This window comes from Heterocephalus glaber, unplaced genomic scaffold (genome assembly GCF_053883595.1).
Source record: "Heterocephalus glaber isolate CG9 unplaced genomic scaffold, H.glaber_assembly_v1.0 deba00001673, whole genome shotgun sequence".
Lineage (NCBI taxonomy): Eukaryota > Metazoa > Chordata > Mammalia > Rodentia > Bathyergidae > Heterocephalus > Heterocephalus glaber.
The window spans coordinates 20,598,048-20,619,808 of NW_028258410.1; the positions used below are offsets into that span (position 1 = coordinate 20,598,048).

The following is a 21,761-nucleotide window of genomic DNA, read 5'->3' on the forward strand; positions in this document are numbered from 1 at the left end:
GAATTTTCTTTTAAATAGGTAAAACCTGTTTGCCAATCAGATCAGACTCCTTCCCTCATCTCTAAGCCATAACCTCACTACACAGTCAAACCTTTATTACTACCCCATTACAAATTGATCTAGATTCACAATACCCACCAAACTAATGGGGAACTTGCATGATGTAGTCTCAGAAGATTATCTAGTCTGTAGCTAAACTGGCCTTTTAGACGCTAGGTCTTCTTTCCATTCCTGATGTTATCTTCTGGCACTTTTTCTGTTTATTTAACTTGCTACCAGAAGGTAGGTAAGGGAAAGGCAATTAAATTCAAGCCAATTCTATCATTTGTAATGGGGATGAAAATAAGGTTAGACTATGGATAAATCGTACCTTTAGCCCAAATTCATCTCCTAGAAACCCTCTCAGAAAAACAATGAACCAAATGTACTCACCTAGCAAACATGACAAACTGATGGATAAACCTCATTGCAAAGCCAGTCCTCCAACTGTTAAATGTTCATTTGTAATCCCCTTCCCACTCCCCAAAAGCACTCAAAGTGGGAGAAAATGCCAATATTTCACTGCAGCACTCAATTTCAAAACTATCTGAGAAACTGAACAAATCCCTTTTTTAACAAACATCTTTTTCAATCTGCCTATGAGAAAAAAGAAACCATTAAAACATAGTATTTCCAATGTTAATTTTCAATAATCAAAAATAAAAGTATTTTAGGCCAGGGATGTAGCTCACTGGCACCACACCTGCCTGGCAAGTGCAAGGTCCTGAGTTCAATCCCTGGTACAAAAAAAAAAGTATTTTAAACTATGGGGTATAGTAAATTCAAACCAAAGTAGTACAGGCTTAATGGCTTAATGTATGATTAACTACAGTACTTTTTCAATCCTGAGCAACAACTCTTGTTTTTCTAGTCCCACAGTGTAACAACTAAATAAAATTATAGTCATTTTCAATGTAGACAATCACAAGAGGTTATACTGAACTCATTCTCAACTAGCAACAAATTTCAGTTTTTAAAAGTACTCTCCAAAAAATAATAATAACAAAAGTACTCTTCATCCCCTAGCCCAAGGTTCGAAAATTATTTAGTCTAGACAAATGTAAAGCTAGGTGTGGTGGTGCAACCCTGTACTTCCAGCACTTGGGAGGCTGAGGCAGGAAGAGCTCTGCAAATTGGAGGCCAGCCTAGACTACATAGTGAATTCCAGGCCAGCCTGAACTACGTAGTGAGACCCTGTCTCAAAAAGAGTAAAAAGAAGCCCTAAAGTCACTTATGTTAACAATCAATTAGGAATAGAACAATGGTGAGTTTTCTTTTTTCTTCTTACCTTGTTCAAACTAAAAGATTTTTGCAGGGCTGGGGACTGATTGAACCTAGAGCCCTCACACTGAACCACAGCCCCAGCTTTTTTTTTTTTTTTTTTTTTGATTTTTTGAGACAGTTTACCTACCTAGTTCAGGCTGGCCTTGAACTCACTATGTAGCCCTGGGTGGCCTTGGTCCTCCTGCCTCAGCCTCCCAAGTGCTGGGGTTAGAGACATGCACCACCGTGCTGGCTATTAGAAAAACTGTAATATGATGAAAGTAGTCACATGAAAACATCTTTAAAAATAAAGCATTTTAATACGCTCCAGTTCTTTAATTTTTTATTTTTATTAGCACATGTTTGTAGTAATGATTACCTTCACCATGGAGAGTTGGTACATACACATAACACATCTTAATTCTTTTTACTTCCCCTCTCTCTTCTCCCTCCACCCCTCCCTCCAGATCTCATTAAACTGCTAAATTGCAGGGGTGGGGATTTAGCTCAGTGGCTGGCAGGCAGGCACAGGCTGTAAGGTCCTGAGTTTGATCCCTGGTACCAAAACATAAACAAATTACTAAATTGCCCAGGCTGTACTTGAAGCTTCCATCCTTCAGCCTTAGCAATCGAGTGCTAGGATTGCAGGTATACACATTTATTTCAAAAGACCAATCAGTCAACAAGACATTAGAAAGCAATCATTTCAAGAACTACTTTTTATTTACACACCTCCTAGACCAGTGATGGCAAACCTTTTAGAGACCAAGTGCCCAAACTACAAACCAGAACTCATTTATTTATCGAAAAGTGCCAATACTACAATTAAACCTAAATACTGAGGTCTGGGTTTAGAAAAGAATAACTGTTATCCAATGCTTGGCTGCAGGGGCAACTTGAGTCACATACGAAAAGAGAGGGCTCTGGCACTCATGCCACAGGTTCACCGCCACTGTTCTAGAAAAAAAGGTCCAAGGTTCAACAGCATATTCACTCCTTATTCAATGAATCTGTATTAGCTTAGAATATGAGGGTGCTTCACAAACATAATTTTTATACAAGGAGAAACAGTATAACCACTTTCAAAAGACAGCAAAATTAGCCCAGCATAGAGGCACACACCTGTAATCCCACCAATGAGGGAGGATGAGGCAGGAAGATCAAAAGTTTGTGTTTCACCCGGGCAACTTAGCAAGCCCTCGTCTCAAAAAATAAAAAGGGAAAAAATAAATAAATAAAATAAAAAGGGGCCAGGGATTTAGCTCAGTGGTTCCGGCGCCTGCCTTGCAAGTGCAAGATCCTGAGTTCGATCCCCAGTACCAAAAAAAAAAAAATTACTAAAAAATAAAAAGGGCTGGGGATGTAGCTGAGTTCAAAGTCCCTGGATTCAATCTCCAGTACTGAATATACATATGTATATAAAAGTTGGCTGTAGGTGTAGTTCAATGGTACAGATGCCCGGTACCAAAAAAAAAAAAAACAGAAAACAATGGTACAGCACATGCTTGGCATCTGAGTCCCTGGGTTCAATCCCCAGTACATAGCTAAGATATAGAGCTATTAAAATATATATTTTCAATATATATATATCAGGCCAGGGATTTAGCTCAGTGGCCCTGCACCTGGCTGGCAAGTGCAAGGTCCTGAGTTCGATCCCCAGTAGCTGAAAAAAAATAATGTATATTATATATATTTAAAATTTACCACAAATACTAATTGCTATAAATACATATTAAGTTTAATATAATCTCTAATAATCTAGTTTTAATATCATTGCTTTAATAAATTGTAAGTAAAATTTTAAAACCATTTTTGCCAGGTGAAGGGAATCTGAGCTACTTGGGAGGTTGAGGCAGGAGGATCACAAACTTAAGGCCAGCTGTAGCAACTCAACCAAGAGCCTGTCTCAAAAACTAAAAAAGGAATGTGGATATATAGCTCAGTGGCAAATTGCTTGCCTAGCATGCACAAAGCCCTTTATCATCTCCCACCTACCCCCCCCAAAATTTTAAAACTCATTTAAAATGGAAATCCTTCATGTTGGCTCAAGGGCCAGCCCTGTCTAACTGCCTACTAGGTAACTAACTTAGCCTATCTATAACTGTGATTATACTTACGTTTATATTTTCAAAGCCTCTGTAGATAAGGGACATTTTCTGGCAGAAACATTTCTTATAACTGCTCTAGAAACAATGACAGCCTTCCACTTACTCTACAATCCCTATCTCCAAAATATATTTCTAGTGACCCACACCTGCAATTCCAGCACTTGGGAGGCTGAGGCAGAACGATCTCTACACAAGTTCCAGGCCAGCCCGGGCTATATGATGAGTTCAAGATCAGCCTGAACTGGCCAGGGATTTAGCTCAGTGGTTCCACCTCTTGCCTTGCAAGCTTAAGGACCCGAGTTCGATCCCTGGTACCAAAAAAAAAAAAAAAAAAAACCAAAGATCAGCCTGAACTGCAAGACCTTGTCTCAAAAAAAAAAAAAAAAAGCCAAACACTGGCATATGCTTCTGTTTTTTAACACTGGGGAGACAAGTCATTCTTATCAATATATAAAATACCCCGTAATTTAGGATCACAGGCAATTTAGATTACCACTCATTTAAATGCAGAACCTGAAGCAACCTCCAGTGACAAGAGCTACAGTGCTCAGTATCACTTTACATGTTACAAACAGAGGCTTCATCTTACAAACAATGAACGCTGGCAGGGTTCTTTATCCAACAGACCCACAAATTATCATTTCTGTAAGGGCATTAGTATATAAAGCAACATAACCAGTAAATTCACAAGAGCCTTTCAACATGTTAACAACATTTTTTTAAAGACTATATAAAGAAAACAATTATTTCCACATTTCACCTTTTTTGTTCATTTTCCTGCACAGTGTATCCTACAGGAGTGTGTTTCAAATGAAAATCTTTAGTCCAAAAACGAAAGATATTCTAGAAAATGATACTAGTCATTGCCTCCAAGAGGAACTGGAGGGTTTGAAAGGAAGAGACTCATTTTTCAATGTTTTTGTTCCTTTTCCATTGGATATCATATGCAGAACCTATTCTACATACCCAAACAGTAATTTTTTATTCAAAAAAAAATTTTGAGAAGGGTCTCACTATGCAATTCAGTCTGGTTTTGAACTATAAGTAGCTCAGGCTGGCTTGAACTCCCTGCCATGCTCCTGCCTCAGCCTCCGGAGTGCTTGGATTACAGGCATGCGCCACCATGCCCGGTTTAGCGATTTGAAATTTTTTTAAAAACAGTTCACAAACTTACAGGCTTCCATTAACATTTCAGTTTATGCAGCATTCTCTGAAGATCTATGATTTCCTCCACCCTCTCCCCAGTCATCTTTTAAACAACCTGCCGCAACAAATACTGAAGCTTTCTTGCAGCCAGATGAGTTAGTTGGATCTGAGGGCAACCATTTAAATAAAGGAGATAAAGCAGTCTTACCCAACACTACCACTCTCACTCATCTCATTCAACTCTAGCTAAAACCACTGCAGCAAGACAGCTGGTACTCGCCTTCCTGTTTCTTTACGGTACAAGCTTAATAACAAAAACAGGTTGGCTTTGAAGCGCTTGCTCAAGAACTGTAAAAAGGAAGTCTTCGCATTTGGGAGGAAAAAGTTTCAACTTTGAGAGAATCTCCTACCTTTCGTGTCATTCCCTGTGAATCCTGAACCACTTCTGCTAGTGAGATTTCGAGATGCTCTATGCCTCTGATAACTGCTCTTTGGGTTCAATTCTCCACCCTCGATGCTCTCAAACTACCTAGGAAGCAACTAAGCCTCCTCCTCCAGGGACTCATGGCTTGTTTTTCTTAAGGCATATGCAAATCATTTAAATGATTACAAATTGAATCAATTAACGAAATAAGACTGGCGATCAGAAAGACAAAAACTAATAGTAAACAGTAAAAAAATCAACACGGCCAAACCCCATATTCAATCCCCTAACTTCTTACTTGCCACTGCCCAGCCCTCACACCAGTAATAGTAAGATGCCTTTTGACTGAGAAAACTGCTGAGAACCTACCCGAACCCAAAATGGAAATTGCACAGATCATTCGTGTTAAAGAGTCCTGTTTAAATGCCCGGGTGAAGGAGAAGACCCAGCAGCATCCAGCCCGAGTCAGCGTGCGGCGGGCGGGCGGTCGTCCGCCGACTCTGCCCCGTCCTTCCGGGGACCTGAGGAGGAGCCTGGCAGCGGCGGAGGGGCCGCGGGGAGCCGCCAAGAGTAGCCCCCAGGGCTGGGGAACGCAGGCGGGAAACAAAACTTTAAAGACCCGAAGGCAAAGCGGGCCCCTGCAGGCCCCCCAAACTCCTCGGGTGACCTCTCCGCGCGGGGACTCTCCCCCTGGACGCCAGAGCCCGTTGCCACCAACCCCAGGCTGCCTGCCCCCGGCCGCGGGCTGCCCACAGGCTGAGGGGAAGGGGCTTGGCCCGGACACCCCGAAACTACCTCAGCGCGCCCCCCACGCGGCGCGCCCCGCAGCGCCTCTCCAGAGCCGTAGCCACCGGCTCGCGGCAGCCCCGGCGCCTCGCCCTCTTCCCTCCGCCGCGCACTCCAACCCCTCGCCCGCCGCCGCCGCCGCCGCCGCCTCCTTTATCTTCACTCACCGCCCGCCGCCATTTTCCTCACAGCTCAGCTTTAAATCGGAAACTCGCAGCTCAGCCTGCAGCCGCCGGCACCACCGACTCAGCCGCGGTCGCGGCCGTCGCTGTGAGGGGCTGAGGCGGCACCGCGGAAGCCAAGGCGCGGGGGCCGCTGGGATATGTAGTCCCGCGGCCACGCCCAGCACTACCGGTCCCAGGGGGCCTTGCGCGGCGGGGCAAGGGTTCCAGCACAGCGGCCGAGCTTCCGCGGCTGATGTCGTGGCCACGTGGGACCCGCGGGCGGTTCTCGCCCTCACCATCTGGGCGCAGTTGTGAGGTCCAAAGAGCTGGAATGCAATCCTCGCCCTGCCCTTAATTTTTTTCATGCTTGCCTTCATCTGGTAATATGTAACATTCGTGGAGTGTTTTGTATGCCAAGCACAGATGCTCCCAACAAGCACCCTTTAAGGACCATGATTATCGTTGTCATTTTTCAGATGAGAAAACTGAGGAACGAGGTCACAAGCCCTGAAACTGGTCCTTAGGTGCTAAGGCACTGGGTGAAAGACTGTTGGGCACCGGTACATTCAGTCTTGAATATCATCCCTCGGAATATTTGTGATTTACAACTGGGAACAACTTGCTTTACAAGGGAGAGGTTTGGCAGACAGCACCTTAACCGGGTGATGATCGAATTTAGGGTCACTGATAATAAATCAAACTGTCTTCTGTTTCCCGATAGGAAGCAACAGAGAAAGCATAATGCTACCTCTATAGTGTTCGTACCCAAAAAATAAAAATTTTTTAAAAAGCAAAAGCTAACCTGAATATAACCATACAAAGCCAGAATATGGGACATCATCCAAAACAAAACTAGCCTGGACTCTTTAAAAATATCAAAGCATAAAATAGATGAAAACCAAATGCAATAATGAGATTTGGTTAAACCCAGAACATCTTTTAATGTAAAAAGAATTTAGAGAGAAATTTGTTGTTGTTTTGGTGGGAGGGATTTTTTAATGGACTGTATATGTATTAGGTAATAATATTGAAATCGACCTGGCATGGTGGCATAGGCCTGTAATTGCCGCTCTTGAAAGCCTGAGGCAGGAGGCTCTTTCAAGTCCAGCCTGGGCTACATAGTGAATTCAAGGCCAGCTTGCGCAACATAACGTGACCCTGCCTCAAAAAAAAAAAAATTAGAGCTGGCCATGGGAGGCTGAGGCAGGAGGCTCACTGCCAGTTCAAGGCCAGCCTAGGCTATATAATGAGTTCATGGCCAACCTGAACTGCATAGCTAGATCCTGCCTCGAAAAAAACAAACAACAACAACAACAATAATAATACTGGATCAATATGAAATTTGTTGAGTGCAAATGAAATAAAATAATCTGAGGGGACGGGGATTTAGTTCAGTGGTTTCGCCGCCTGCTGCGCAAGCGCAAGGACCCAAGTTTGATCTCCGGTACCAAATAAAATAAAATAAAATAATCTGAGTTGAGCATGGTGACTCCTGTAATCCCAGCTACTCATAAACCTGAAGAATGAGGATGGCAAGTTTGAGGCCAGCTTGGGAAATTTAGTGAGACTCAAAAAATAAAAAAGGCTGAAAATGGGCCAGGGATTTAGCCCAGTGGTTCTGCCGCCTGCCTTGCAAGCACAAGGACACGAGTTTGATCCCCAGTACTAAAAAAAAAAAGGCTGAAAATCTAATTCCATGGTAGAGCACTTGCCCAGTATGCATGAGGCTCTGCATTTAATCCAAGTGATAGAGCAAATCCAGTACTGTAAAAAAATAAAATAAAGTTGGGCCGGGGATTTAGCTCAGTGGTTCCACTGCCTGCCTCGAAACCGCAAGGACATGAGTTTGATCCCCAGTACCAAAAAATAAAAAATAAGAAAAAAGATAAAGCAACTTGACACTAGCTCCATCATCACCACCCTTACCTGGACTATTCAGTCCTCTGCTCGCTGTTCTCCGCCTCTGACCTTCCCCACCAGGTTTGTTCTCCACAACAAGGACAGAAATGTCCTGGTAAAGAGCAAATCAGTTTATGTCTCTCCCCAAGGAACCTGTTTCTCACTTCCCTTCCTCCTTTCAACTCATCAACCTTGCTGAGCATAGTACCTATGATCCCAGCACTCAGGAGGCTGAGGCAGGAGGGTTGCTGTGAGTTTGAGGCCAGCCTGGGGTACATAGTGAAACCCTATCTCAAAAAAACAAGCAAGCTGGGGATGTAGCTCAGTGGCACCGTGCCTGCCTGGCAAGCTCAAGGTCCTGCCTGACAAGCTCAAGGTCCTGAATTCAATCCCTGGTACAAAAAAAACCCAAGCAAAGAAAAACCTCAACCACTTCTCTTCCTCTCAGTACAGTAGCCCAGATCCCCTGGCCCTTTTGGTCTAACAGGCTTTGCGCACCCCAACTTCAGAGTCTTTGCACTTGCTGTTTCCTTTGCCTGAAACCACTTTTTTTTTTCCTTTTTTCCTTGGTACCTGGGATCAAACTCAGGACCCTGCGCTTTCGAGGCAGGCACGGCACCAGTGAGCTAAATCCCAAGCCCACCTAAAACCACCTTTGCTTTTCAGAAAATCCAAATAGCCCACTCCCTCATCTCCCCATGGTCAGTGTCTAAATCTCACTTCCTCAGTGAACTTTCCCTAGCTGCTCTCTTCTAAGCTCTTGCCTACTCAGACCCCAGCTTTCCTACCCTTCTTTCCTGCTTCTTTCTTCTTCAAATGTAACTGTAATCATTGGAGACTCTTTTTCTCTTTTTTGGTGCTGGGGAATGAACTCCGGACCTCAAGCTTGACAGGCACGTGCTGTGCCTCTGAGCTACATCCCTGCCCCTTTCTTTTCCTTTTCTTTCTTTCTTTTTTTTTTTTTTCAGTACTAAGAATTGAATTAATGGACTTGCACAAACTACGCAAGTGCTCTACCACAGATCCACAGCCCAAGAACTTTCTTCTTCTTCTTTTTCCTTCTTCTTTTTTTTTTTTTCTTTTTTGAGACAGGATCTCACTCTGTAGTTCAGTCTGGCTTTGTACTCACTTTGTAGCCCAAGGTGGCCTCGAACTTGCAGTGATCCTTATACCTCGGCCTCCCGAGGGCTGGGATTATAGGCATGCACTGCTATGCCCAGCTGGAACTGAAAGCGTAGCTTCAAAGCAGACCATGGCAGCACAAGCCTGTAGTCCCAGCACTTGGGAGGCTGAGGCAGGAGAATCTCATGAGTTCAAGAACAAACCTGGGCTAATAGTGAATTCAAGGCCAGCCTAAACTATGTAGTGAGACTTTGTCTCAAAAAGACATATAATAATAATAATAATAATAATAATAATAATAATTTTTAAAACACTACTACCCAGAACTCATAGACATTTTACTTTCTAGACAGAAGTTCTTTAGAACTAGACATAGTTCATGTAATCCTTGTAATAACACTAAGAGAAAGCGCTTTTATTATCTCCTTTTTACAGGTGAAAAAAATAGAGGCATTGAACAAATTAATAACTTCCCCAAGGGTACAAACTCAGGCCTACACATTCATGTTCTTTTAGGCTGGCCTAGAACTCAAGGCAATCCTCTTGCCTCAGCCTCCTGAGCACTAGGATTACAGGCATGTGCCACCATGCCTGGCTTCAGTTCTTAACTATTATGCTGTACTTCCTTTCCACAGACACATAAACAACAGACTTTTAACTGTCTCATATAACATTCCTAGAGGTAGTTAGTTCAGTGTATGTTCAAAGGCTATTAAAATCGCTCCACTGTGCCATCTTCAGCAAACTGCCTTTCTATCCTTCGCCTCCTGCCTCATGGGCACCAGATGGCTGCCACAGCTAAGGCATTACATCAACTAAAAATCAAGTTCAAATGCAGAAAAAGCAGAGAAATGAATAAGTGAAAAAGCGTCAAGAGAAATGCTGTATCGTTCTCTTTTTTTTTTTTTTTTTGGTTTTTTTGAGACACAGTCTCACTGTGTAGTTCAGACTGACCTTGAACTCAGTATGTAGCCCAGGCTGCCCTCAAACTCATGGCAATTCTCCTGCCTCAGCCTCCCAAATGCTGGGATTACAAACATGCATCATCAGGCAAAGTCCCCTTTTTTTTCCAGATATAAAACACTTTTCCCAATTCTTCCTTTCGCCAGTGCTAAGGAAATGTTCACGTACTTCTTATTACAGGGGAGAACGGAGGCCCCTGGCCATCCCTAGATACAAGGGAATCTGGGAAGTCACTTGAATGCTATTTCAGCCTTGGGCTTAAATTTAAATGAATGGATGAGTGAGTGCCCTCCTCCTTGTCTAGCCTAAGGGCTCTGCTTCTCAGCTGGCTGCTCCCACTGTCCTCCATACTTTCTTCTTTTATCTACTAACAATATAGTCTAGAGGTTAAGATTGTAAGTTTAGCTGAGTATGGTGGCCCATGCCTATAATCCCAGCACTTGGGAGGCTGAGCAGGAGGATATTAATGAGTTCAAAGGCAGCCTGGACTACATAGCAAGTTCAAGGACACCCTGAACTGCCTAGTGAGAGCCTGTCTCAGAAAAAAAAAAAAGAACATGGGCTTTGGTGCTCACTGTCTAACTTGCTAATCCTGTTCTGCTACCTACAAAGCTGTGTGATAATGGATCATTTTTTTGTACTTTTTGTGCCTCCATTTCCTAAAATGAGAACCACAATCATAAAACTAACAGCAACAACAATAATATCTATATTATAGGGTACAATAAGGATCAAATGCCTGTAACCTCAGCACTTGGAAGGCTGAGGCAGGAGGATTGCAATGAGTTTCAGGTTCAAAGCCAGCTTTAACTACAGAGTGAGATTGTCTCAAAAGAAAAAATAATAAGGATCAAATATAATAATATAGCAAAAGCCCTAAGACTAATGTCAGGCACAAAGTATACTTTCAATCGATGTTAATAACGATTTCATGTGGTGGTTCCAAACTTGGGGTTTGTAGGGTTAATAAGCCAAGGGCAGTAACAGCTTCCTCCTTTTTCCTCCTATTTTACCTCATTATGGTTATTACAGTCTGAAATTTCCCTGCAAGTGAAAATAGATTGCTTGAGTAAATGCCTAAACCCTGTACCTGAGTAAAACTCTATTTGGAAATAACCGAATCTGTGAGCTGGCACTAGGCAGGCTCCACCTCCCAGCTGCGGTCTGAACCACTTTACTCTTTGACACAGTGGGGGTGGGGGACATACAGACAGGCAGACAGAGGGGTCATGATACTTTGTTGCTTTGTTTAAAAGGGGGGAAAACACCTCTGCAGAGAATCATATTTAAGGCTAATATGTGCTGGACTGAGCAGTCTGAGCTTTTGGCCCAGAGTAACCTTGCATCTACACAGGGCAGATTTTGGCGACCTGTGATTTTTGTGCCAGGGGAGGCACAGGAGGAGCCAAATGGGATTGGCACTCAAGCTGGCTGTGACAGACTTGTCCTGCCGCATGACCTGTGCATTACTCCACAGCTGGGAGAATTGGAAGGCCCACTCCTTTCTGGGTTTTTTTTGTTTGTTTTTCTTTCTGAGACTTACATGTTAAATGTATTAGCTCTGGAGGGAAAATTGTTTACTATCAAATGTTTTGAAGTACCAGCTATAGGATGGCTCAAATAAATACACAAGTGCTGACAAGCATCTGGAAAAATTGGAACTTTCATATCTTGCTAGCTGGGGCTGTGAAATGGTGCAGCTTTTTTTGGAACACAATTGGGATGTTCTTCAGTGTTTTTTTGGTTTTTGTGTTTTGGGGGGTTTTTCTACCAGGGGTCAAACTCAGGACCTTGTGCTTGTGAGGCAGGAGGCAGCACCACTGAGCTAAATCCCCAGCCCTCTTCAGTGTTCAAACATGGAGTCGCTGTGTTACATGGCAACTCTGTTCCTAAGAATATTCCACCCCAAGAGAATTGAAAACATGTCCAGACCACACCTGTGATCCCAGATACACAGGAGGCCAAGGCAGAGGAAGGGTCACAAGTTAGAGGTTGGCCTAGACCCTTAGCAAGGCCCTGTCTCAACATTTTTTAAAAAGCGCTAGGATCCAGGTTTGGTGGTGCACATCTGTAATGCTAGCACTTGGGAGGCTGAGGCAGGAGGATTGCCACAAATTGGATGCCAACCCGGGCCACACAGTGAGTTCAAGGCCAGTCTGGGCTACATAGTAAATTCAAGGACTACATAGCAAGACCCTGTCTCACAAAAATTTTTGAAAGGGTGAAACAACCCTAAATGGCCATCAACTGATGAACTGTTAGACAAAAGTGGCATATTCATATAATGGAATATTATTGGCAATGAAAAAACAAAGCACTACTACATCCTACGATAAGGATGAACCTTGAAAAGACTATGCTGAGGGCCAGGGATTTAGTTCAGGGGCACCACACCTGCCTCACAAGCACAAGGTCCTAAGTTTGATCCCCGGTACAGGAAAAAAAAACAGAAAATATTACGTTGAGGAGAAAAGGCCAACTGCATACTGCATGACTCTAGTTATAGGAAATGTCCAGAGCAGGCAAATCTATAGAAATGGAAACTAGATTCATGGTCACCAGCAGGTGGAAAATTGGGAGCTGAGAGAGGCTGGCTTGTGGGCACAAGAATTTTAGCCAGGTGTGGTGGCACATGCCTGTAATCCCAGTGAAATGGGGGAAGAGATGTAACTCCCATCATGCTAGATGTCAGATATGCAGAGTTCGTGCTCCCCAAAGTCAAAGAATGAATTCTAAGGAACAACAGAGGTTAAGAGCAGGAAATTTTTTTTTTTTTTTTGGTATCAGGGATTGAACTTGGGTCCTTCCGCTTGCAAGGCAGGTGGCAGAACCAATGAGCTAAATCCCCGGCCCAAGAGTAGGAAAATTAATTGGGGAATAAGAACATCTCCTGAAAGACAGGAGGGGTCCAGAATGGGTTGCCAGTGAGTCCACTTCTCAAAGGAAGTTTAATAGAGCAAAGTCACAAAGGAGAAGTACAACACAGGTAAAAACTATAATCAACCAACAAGATTACAAGTACAGTCCCTTAGGTAATGTTGACCAAATAGTAGCAAGTCTTAGTCTTAGTGGGTAGAGGAGGATGGCCTACCGGTGTATCTATATGGGAAAGCTCAAAAGGGTGGTATTAATAATCTCAAACCTCTGTTCATCCCTCAGGGAAGTATGCAAATCTGGCCAGTGTAACTTTAATCTTCTTCAGATGTACCTCCAGCCACAGCTTCTACGTGTTCTCATCTTCTGCATTGACTTCGAGGGCCCACACCTGTTTGACTTCCTACAATATTTTTACCTAACTTGGCTGGCTATATCACCAGCACTTGGGAGGCTGATGCAGGAGGATCCCCACAAGTTTGAGGCCAGCCTGGACTACATACTGAGTTGTAGGAGACCACCGTCAGATGTGTCAAAGCCGGGGTGTCTGAGGGCACTTGAGGACACCTGAGGACACAACTCTGTCATTTAGCACAGGCGCACAATGGAGTTTGTTATAATAATGAATCAGCATAGGCGACCACTCAAATATCACACAGCTATGGAAGGTTGCCCAAAATGTTTTGTCTTACTATGTCTTAGCTAAGCTGATAAAGAACTATAAGTTCTGTGATGGAAATTATAGCTTGGTTCCAGCTCCCCTGATGTCTACTCCACACATGTTCTTTCTTTGAAAACCTCGCCTGACTGGGCCTCCTTTCAGCCCACTGGCCCTGACATGAATTCAAGGACAGCCTGCACTACACAGTGAGACCCTGTTTCAAAAATAACAACAATTTGCCGGGGATTTAGCTCAGCGGTTTCACCGCCTGCTGCGCAAGCGCAAGGACCTGAGTTCAATCCCCAGTACCAAAAAACAAAACAAAACAAAAATAACAACAAAAAGAGAAAACAGATTTTCTAATCTTTTCTCTAAAAACATTCTAAAATGAGATTCTAGTGATGATTGTGCAACTCTGAATATGCTTTAAAAAACAGTGAAGTATGCACTCCTAAAAGGTTAATTTTAGCCAGGTACAGTGGCACATAACTGTAATTCCAGCTACTTGGGAGGATCTAGAGTTGGAGGCCAGCCTGGGCTACATCATGAGTTCAAGGCAGCCTAAACTGCATAGTGAGACCCTGCCTACAAAATTTTTTTTAAAAAGATTTTCAAGTTTGATCCCTGGTACCAAAAAAAAAAAAAAAAAATTTTCACATGTGTAAATGCTATCTCAGTAAATCTGGGTTTTTGTTTCTTTGTTTGTTTGACCTTTCACAATGGAATCAAATCATGGCAATCCTTCTACCTCAACCTCAAGAGTGCTAGGATTATAGGTATGCACCACCATGCCCAGACCTCTAAAGCTCTTTTTTTTTTTTTGAATGATCATTATAGCCAATGCAAATGTAAAACCAATAATTTTCAAAAAATAATTTTCATATCTTCTTTAGAGATATGAAAATCAAACTTTAAAATATAATGGTAGACCCAGGCATGGTGACACACACCTGTAGCACACAGGAGGCTGAGGCAGGACTGGCGTTCAAGGCCAGCCTGGGCAATATAGTGACTTCAAGGCCAGCCTGGACTATATATTGAGACCCTGTCTCAGAAAAACAAAACAAGAAGGCTATAGATTTTTGAGTGTTTACCTTGTATCCAGCTACTCCACTGACTCTGTCACCTAAGTCTAGAAGTTTTTTGGCAGAATTATTTGGGTCTTCTATGTAGAATATCATATTGTCAGCAAATAATGACAGTTTAACTTCTTCCTTTCCTATCTTTATTGCTTTTATTTCTTTCTCTTGTCTAATTGCTGTGGCTAATGTTTCCAAAACTATATTGAACAGAAGTGGGGATAGTGGAGAACCTTGTTTTGTTCCTGATTTTAGTGTGAAGGTTTTCAGTTTTTGACCATTTAGTATGAGGCTGGCTGTTGGTTTTTCATAGATAGCCTTTATCAAGTTGAGATAAAGACCATCTATTCCAATTTTCTGCAGGGTTTTTATCATGAATTGGTGTTGAATTTTGTCGAACGCTTTTTCTGCATCTATTGAGATGATCATATGGTTTTGTCCTCTACTCTGTTAATATAGTGTATTACATTTATTGATTTACATATGTTGAACCATCCTTGCATACCTGGGATAAATCCAACTTGGTCAGGGTGTATGATCTTCTTGATGACCCTCTGCATTCTATTTGCCAGTATCTTATTGAGGATTTTTGCATCTATGTTCATTAGGGAGATTGGCCTGTTGTTCTCTTTTTAGGTTGGGCTTTTCCCTGGTTTTGGAATCAAAGTAACACTTGCTTCCAGGAATGAATTTGGAAGTACTGCTTCCCTTTCAATTTCATTGAAAAGTTTAAAGAGTAGTGGCAATAGTTCTTCTCTAAATGTCTTGTAGAATTCAGCAATGAAGCCATCAGGACCTGGGCTTTTCTTTGTTGGTACATTTTTAATTACATTTCAATTTCACTGATTATAATTGGGGTATTTAGAATTTTTATATCTTCTTCATTCAATTCATATGTATCTAGAAATCTGTCCATTTCTTCTGTGTTTTCCATTTTATTAGAGTGCAGGCTCTCAAATTACGTATTGATGATCCTCTGAATTTCTGCTGGATCTGTTGTAACTTTACCTTTTTCATTCCTAATTGTGTGGATTTGAGCCTTTTCTTTCCTTTTTTTGATAAGGTTGGCTAAGGTTTATCAATTTTATTTATTCTTCCAAAAAACTAACTCTGTGATTTGTTGATTCATTCTCTTAGTCTCCATTGCATTGATTTCTGCTCTGATCATTATAATTTCCTCCCTTGTATGAGCTTTGGGTTTCTCTTGCTCTTCTTTTTCTAGGAGCTTAAGATTCACCATTAGGTTGTTTATTTGAGCTCTCTCTGTTTTCCTAGTGTGAGCATTCACTGCTATGAATTTCCCATGTAGAACTGCTTTCATTGTGTCCCATAAATTCCTGTATGTTATATTGGCATTATCATTTATTTGTAAAAACTGTCTAATTTCTTCTTTAATTTCCTCTGTGAACCATTGGTTGTTCAGGAGAGTGTTATTCAATTTCCATGTGTTTGTGAAGTTCTTGCAGTTTCTTATGCTATTGATCTCCAGTTTAATTGCACTATGGTCTGATAATTTACAGGGGATAACTTCAATTCCTTTGCATTTACTTAAACATATTCTATGTACTAGTTTATGGTCTATTTTGGAGAATGACCTGTGTGCAGCCGAAAAGAATGTATTTTGTGAGGTGAAACATTCTGTAGACATCTATTAGGTCCATTTGTTCAAAAGCTTGATTCACTTTTAGTATTTTATTGTTGATTTTTTTTTTTTTTTGGTACCGGGGATCGAACTTGGGTCCTTGTGCTTGCACAACAGGCGGCGAAACCACTGAGCTAAATCCCCGGCCCTTATTGTTGATTTTTTGTCTAGATGATCTGTCTATTTGTGACAGTGGGGTATTGAGGTCCCCCACTACAATTGTATTAGTGCTTATTTGGTTTTTCATGTCCCTTAATATTTGTTTTGTATAGTTGGGGGCATTAGTATTTGGCTCTTATATATTTATGATTGTCATCTCTTCCTCTTGAATTGTTCCCTTTACAAGGATGTAATGACCTTCTTTGTCTCTCTTAATTAGTTTTGATTTGAAATTTACTTTGCAAATAAAATAACTACCCCTAATTTTTTTTTCAATAGCCTTCTTGTACACAAATAACAGACTCACTGAGAGAGAAATTAGGGAAACAATCCCTTTCACAATAGCTTCAAAAAAAATGAAATAAAGCCAGGGATTTAGCTCAGTGGTTTCGCCGCCTGCTGCGCAAACGCAAGGACCAGAGTTCGATCCCTGGTACCAAAATTAAAAAAAAAGAATTAAAGAAATATCTAGGAATCAATCTAACAAAGGAAGCAAAAGACCTCTACATTGAGAACTACAATACCCTGAAAAAAGAGATTGAAGAGGATATAAGAAAATGGAAAGACATCCCTTTTTCCTGGGTAGGAAGAACCAATATAGTGAAAATGGCCATACTTCCAAAACTGCTATACAGATTCAATGCAATCCTGATTTAAATCCCAACAGTATATTTCACAGAACTAGAGAAAACAATCCAAAAATTCATTTGGAATCAGAACAGACCTAGCAAATAGCAATTCTAAGCAACAGAGATATAGCAGGGGGTATCACAACTTTTTTTTTTGGTACCCAGGATTGAACTCAGAACCTTCCACTTTCAAGACAGGTGGTGGAATCACTGAGCTAAATCCCCAGCCCAACAACTTCATACTATACTACAAAGCCACTGTGATAAAAACAGCACGGTACTGGCAAAGAAACAGACCCAAGGATCAGTGGAATAGATTAGAAGATGCAGAAATAACTACCTCATCTTTGACAAAGGAGCCAACCATCCTCACTGGAGGAAAAATAGCCTCTTTAATAAATGGTGCTGGAAAAACTGGATTTCAACTTGCCAAAGATTAAAACTAGACCCCTATCTTTCACCATGCACTAAACTAAAATCAAAATGGATTAAAGATCTAAACATTAAAACAGAAACACTGAACCAGCTGGAGCAAAGGTTAGGTAGAACTCTTGAAGACATTGGTGTAGGAAAAGATTTTATAAACAAAACTTCAGTTGCCCATTAACTAGCACAAACAATCAACAAGTGGGATCTCTTCTTATTAAAAAGCTTCTGCACAGCAAGAGAAACCACCAAGAGTGTGAAGACACAACCTACAATGTGGGAAAAAATTTTTACCAGCTGTTCCTCAGGCAAAGGACTACTATCTAGAATATATAAAGAACTCAAAAAAATCAAACCCCCAAATATAAAGACCCAATTCAAAAATGGGCATCTGAAATGAAAAGACATTTCCCAGACAAAGAAGTAAAAGCAACAAAAATGTTCAGCATCACTGGTCATTCAAGAGATGCAGATGAAAACAACACTGAGATTCCACCTCACCCCAGAAAAAATGGCTGCTATCAAGAAATCAACCAATAACAAATGCTGGCAGGGTTGTGGGGAGAAAGGAACCCTTCTCCATTGTTGGTGGGAGTGCAGACTGGTACAACCACTGTGGAAATCAATATGGAGATACCTCAAAAAACTAGGATTAGAGATCCCATTTGACCCAGCTATTCCTCTGCTGGGTATCTTCCCAAAAGAATTATACCACAGCGATATATTTGCACCCATGTTCATAGCGGCACAGTTTGTAACAGATAAAACTTGGAAGCAGCCTAAATGCCCACCAACTGGAGACTGGATAAAGAAGATGTGGGTTTTTTATAAAATGGAGTACTACTCAGCCATAAAGAATGAGAAACTAGGGCCAGGGATTTAGCTCAGTGGTTTCGCTGCCTGCTGCGCAAGTGCAAGGACCTGAGTTCAATCCCCAGTACAAAAAAAAAAAAAAAAGAATGAGAAACTAGAGATATTTATAGGTAAGTGGGTGCACATTGAGGCCATACTCTTTGGTGAAACAAATAGGACACACATCTGTAAATACCAAATAGTTTCTCTGGTGTGAAAAACTAAAAATGTAAATAAGGATCAAAATGTATAATTGATATTGTGTAACAGGAAGAAAAGGTCTAAAGGAGTAGGGGAAGTGGGAGAGGTAGGGGAAAAGAAAGAAGGGAAAAGAAAAAAATATGAGAAAAGAAAAAAATGGAAACAAAGTCTTTGTAAATAGGGAAGGGTGGAGGGGGTGAAGGGAGGGCAGGGGAATGGGAAAAAAATAAGAACCAAGATACATCATGTAAAGGTACAAGATCCCAATGATGAATGTAACTGTATTTTATACCTAAAATGGACCAATAACCTTAATGAAAAACAAACAAACTGCTGGGCATGGTGGTGCAAGCCTGTAATGCCAGCGCTTGGGAGGCTCAGGCAGGAGGATCATTGTGACTTCCAGGCCAGCTGAGTGACATAGTAGTAAGTTCAAGGGCACAAGGGCAGGGGAAGTGGCTCAAAGGCACTGTGCCTGCCTGGCAAGCCCAAGATCCTGAGTTCAATCCCCAGTACCAGGAAAAAAAAAAGTTCCAGGCCATGGCCAGATGTCGTGGCACACCTACAATCCCAGGAGGCTGAGGCAGGAGGATCGCTGTGAGTTTGAGGACAGCCTGGACTACATAGCTAGCTCACGGCCAGCCTGAACTACATAGCAAGACCAGGCTGGCCTCCCACTTTTGATCCTCCTGCCTCAGCCTCCTAAGTAGCTAGGATTACAGATGTGTGCCACCATGCCCAGCTTACAAAGCAACTTTCTAACAGGTACTTGTATTGAGAAAATGTAAAGATGTAAATGTAAAGAGCTCATTTCTAAATGAGCTCAGTGATATCCAATTTATGATCTCACCAGCCCTGGAGCCACAGAGGGAACAGAGGAGGCTGGGAGAGGAGGGAGGGACACTCTGTAGCCACACAGTGTTTTGGATCAGAGTAGCTCAGTCTCAAAATGGAAGAATCCCCAATGGCTGGAGGTGACAGTGGGAGATTTGATTCTAATGTGAAGGTCATTTTTGAAGCAGGCCAAGTCAATACTGGAAAGGCAGTCCTGGACCTTCATAAGACCATTATATGCTTGTTAAATGGAAGGTCAAAACCAGTTCATAGGTGTGGAAATCAATGTCCATGATTTTAAATATGGTACTGGAGCTGGACATGGTGGCATGTGCCATCCTAGCACTCTGGAGGCTGAGGCCAGTGATTTCAAGGCCAGCCCGGAGTGTCGGGAGACATTCTACATAAATTTGTGGAGAAAAATCATTTCATAATTAAAGTAGGACTATAACTGTCTAAGGCCCAATGTCATCTTGCCCAATAGCTGGCTATGGCATAGAGAAACATAACTGCTTTGCCTCCAGTCAAAAGTTGAGGCCTCAATCAATGGTCCCATGATACTGTGATGCTCAAAACCAAGAGTACATCAGCTGCAAAAACAAAAAGAAAAAGATTATGCCAGGGATTTAGCTCAGTGGCACCGAGCCTGCCTCACAAGCACAAGGTCCTGGGTTCAATCCCCAGAACCAAAAAAAAGAGTACATCAGCTAAAGACATCCTGGAAGCTGAGTATGGTTGTGCACACCTATAATCCCAGCACTCAGGAGGCTGAGGCAGGAGGATTGCTGTGAGTTTGAGGCCAGCTTGGACTAAATAGTGAGTTTAAGGCCAGTCTTAATTACAAAGCGAGGCCCTGTCTCAAAACAAAAACAAGACATTCTAGTTCTTCAAGAACAGGCTGGTAATTAAAAAAAAGAGAGTGCCAGGGATTTAGCTCAGTGGTTTCTCTGCCTGCCTTGCAACCTCAAGGTCCCGAGTTTGAGCCCTGGTACCAAAAAAAAATAAAGAAACATTTTACTTGAGGGAAGGACATCTTTATTAACCTGCTATCTGGTCCCACCTACTATTGTAAGAATGTTCTCCTTACCACCCTCATCAACATAAAATCCTCATCAACCTAAGATCCTCATCTACACAGGAGTACCACCACCCTCTAAGTCAACTGATGCTCCCTCCAATTATTGTGTACACCCAATAAATAGTGGTGAGCACAGCGAGTCTTTGCCCACTCTGAGGCATTGACCTCCCAACCCGCCGGGTACTATGTAATTACGCAAGTCTCTATTGTTTTTCTTTCTTTTACTCTAACCATCCCCCTCTCTAGGCAGTCAGAAGATTGGTCGCCCTCCAATATTTGGCACCCACACCTGGGAGCACTTGGGCCTGAGAGGGAAGATTCCACTCAAGTGGAAGGAAAGATCCATGGCACTCGTGGTGAATAAGGCGGCAAGAAGACTGCAGAACGAGTTCGGAAGGCATAAGTGAAAGGTAAAGCACTTGGTGCCACAGAAAGTTTCTGTAGCTGGAATAACGGGGAAGAACCAGTCTATAGAGCAGCAAAATTACATCCAACTCTTGCATAAACTGCTTAAACAGGCCAGAGCTCAGGTTAGTGCTGGCACCCTAACTAAAATGGTGTGTGAGATTGTTAGAGTCAATCCTTGGTTTCCACAGGCAGGAACCTTCAATTTAGAAGAGTGGGATAGGATTGGGGACAGTTTAAAAAGAGCTCATGGCAGGGGTGAAACAATATCACCAGCAATGTTTTCCTCTTGGGGACTAGTAAAATCTATTTTTGAGACCCTTAAACATTGTGCCATCTGGGGCCAGGGATTTAGCTCAGTGGTTTCCTGCCTGCTGCGCAAGCCCAAGGACCTGAGTTTGATCCCTGGTACCAAAAAAAAACAAAACAAAAAAACATTGTGCCATCTAAAGCACCAATGTTAGAGCAAATCAGGGAGGATAATGATAGAGAAAAAGAAAGATCAGATAGAAAAAGGAGTCAAAAGTTACAACATGAAAAAGGATTTGGGGCCGGGGATTTAGCTCAGTGGCACCACGCCTGCCTCACAAGTGCAAGGTCCTGAGTTGGATCCCCAGTACTGCAAAAAAAAAAAAAATAAGGATCAATACATTAAAAGATAAAAACTCTTAAGAGTTCCCTCGGGGAAGAACTAATGGCAGATACAGCTGATGAAGAAATTCCAGGGCGGGTTCCTTCAGGCCATACAGGTCAGAAACACTCCTCGCTCCTCGACTTCCATGTCTAGCTATCAGGCAGCAGATGAAGGAGCAGCAAGGCAGGGAGAAATCCTTGGACCTTGCTGCTTTCCAGGGATCTATAGACCTGACCCAGCTAATCAGAATCAGCCAGGGCTGGGGATTTAGCTCAGTGGTTCCACTGCCTGCCCGAAAGTGTAAGGACCAGAGTTCAATCCTTGGTACAAAAACAAAAAGACAGAATCAACTAATAGCAAAACATCAAGCCTT

At 42.3% G+C, this 21,761-nt stretch overlaps 1 protein-coding gene across 17 annotated transcripts in view; it reads right to left on the reverse strand.

The window, feature by feature from the left end:
* Nucleotides 1-6,091, reverse strand: part of Ncoa3 (nuclear receptor coactivator 3) — a 126,614-nt gene extending 120,523 nt beyond the window's left edge. For 14 of the 17 annotated variants that reach the window (XM_087197762.1, XM_004858095.4, XM_004858094.4 and 11 more), the window contains exon 1: nucleotides 5,934-6,091. The gene's annotated coding sequence lies outside the window, so the exon portion shown is untranslated. The remainder of the gene's footprint in view (nucleotides 1-5,933) is intronic. The other 3 variants (XM_087197763.1, XM_021239052.2, XM_087197759.1) reach the window with 2 other exon arrangements.
* Nucleotides 6,092-21,761: the final 15,670 nt, after the last annotated feature.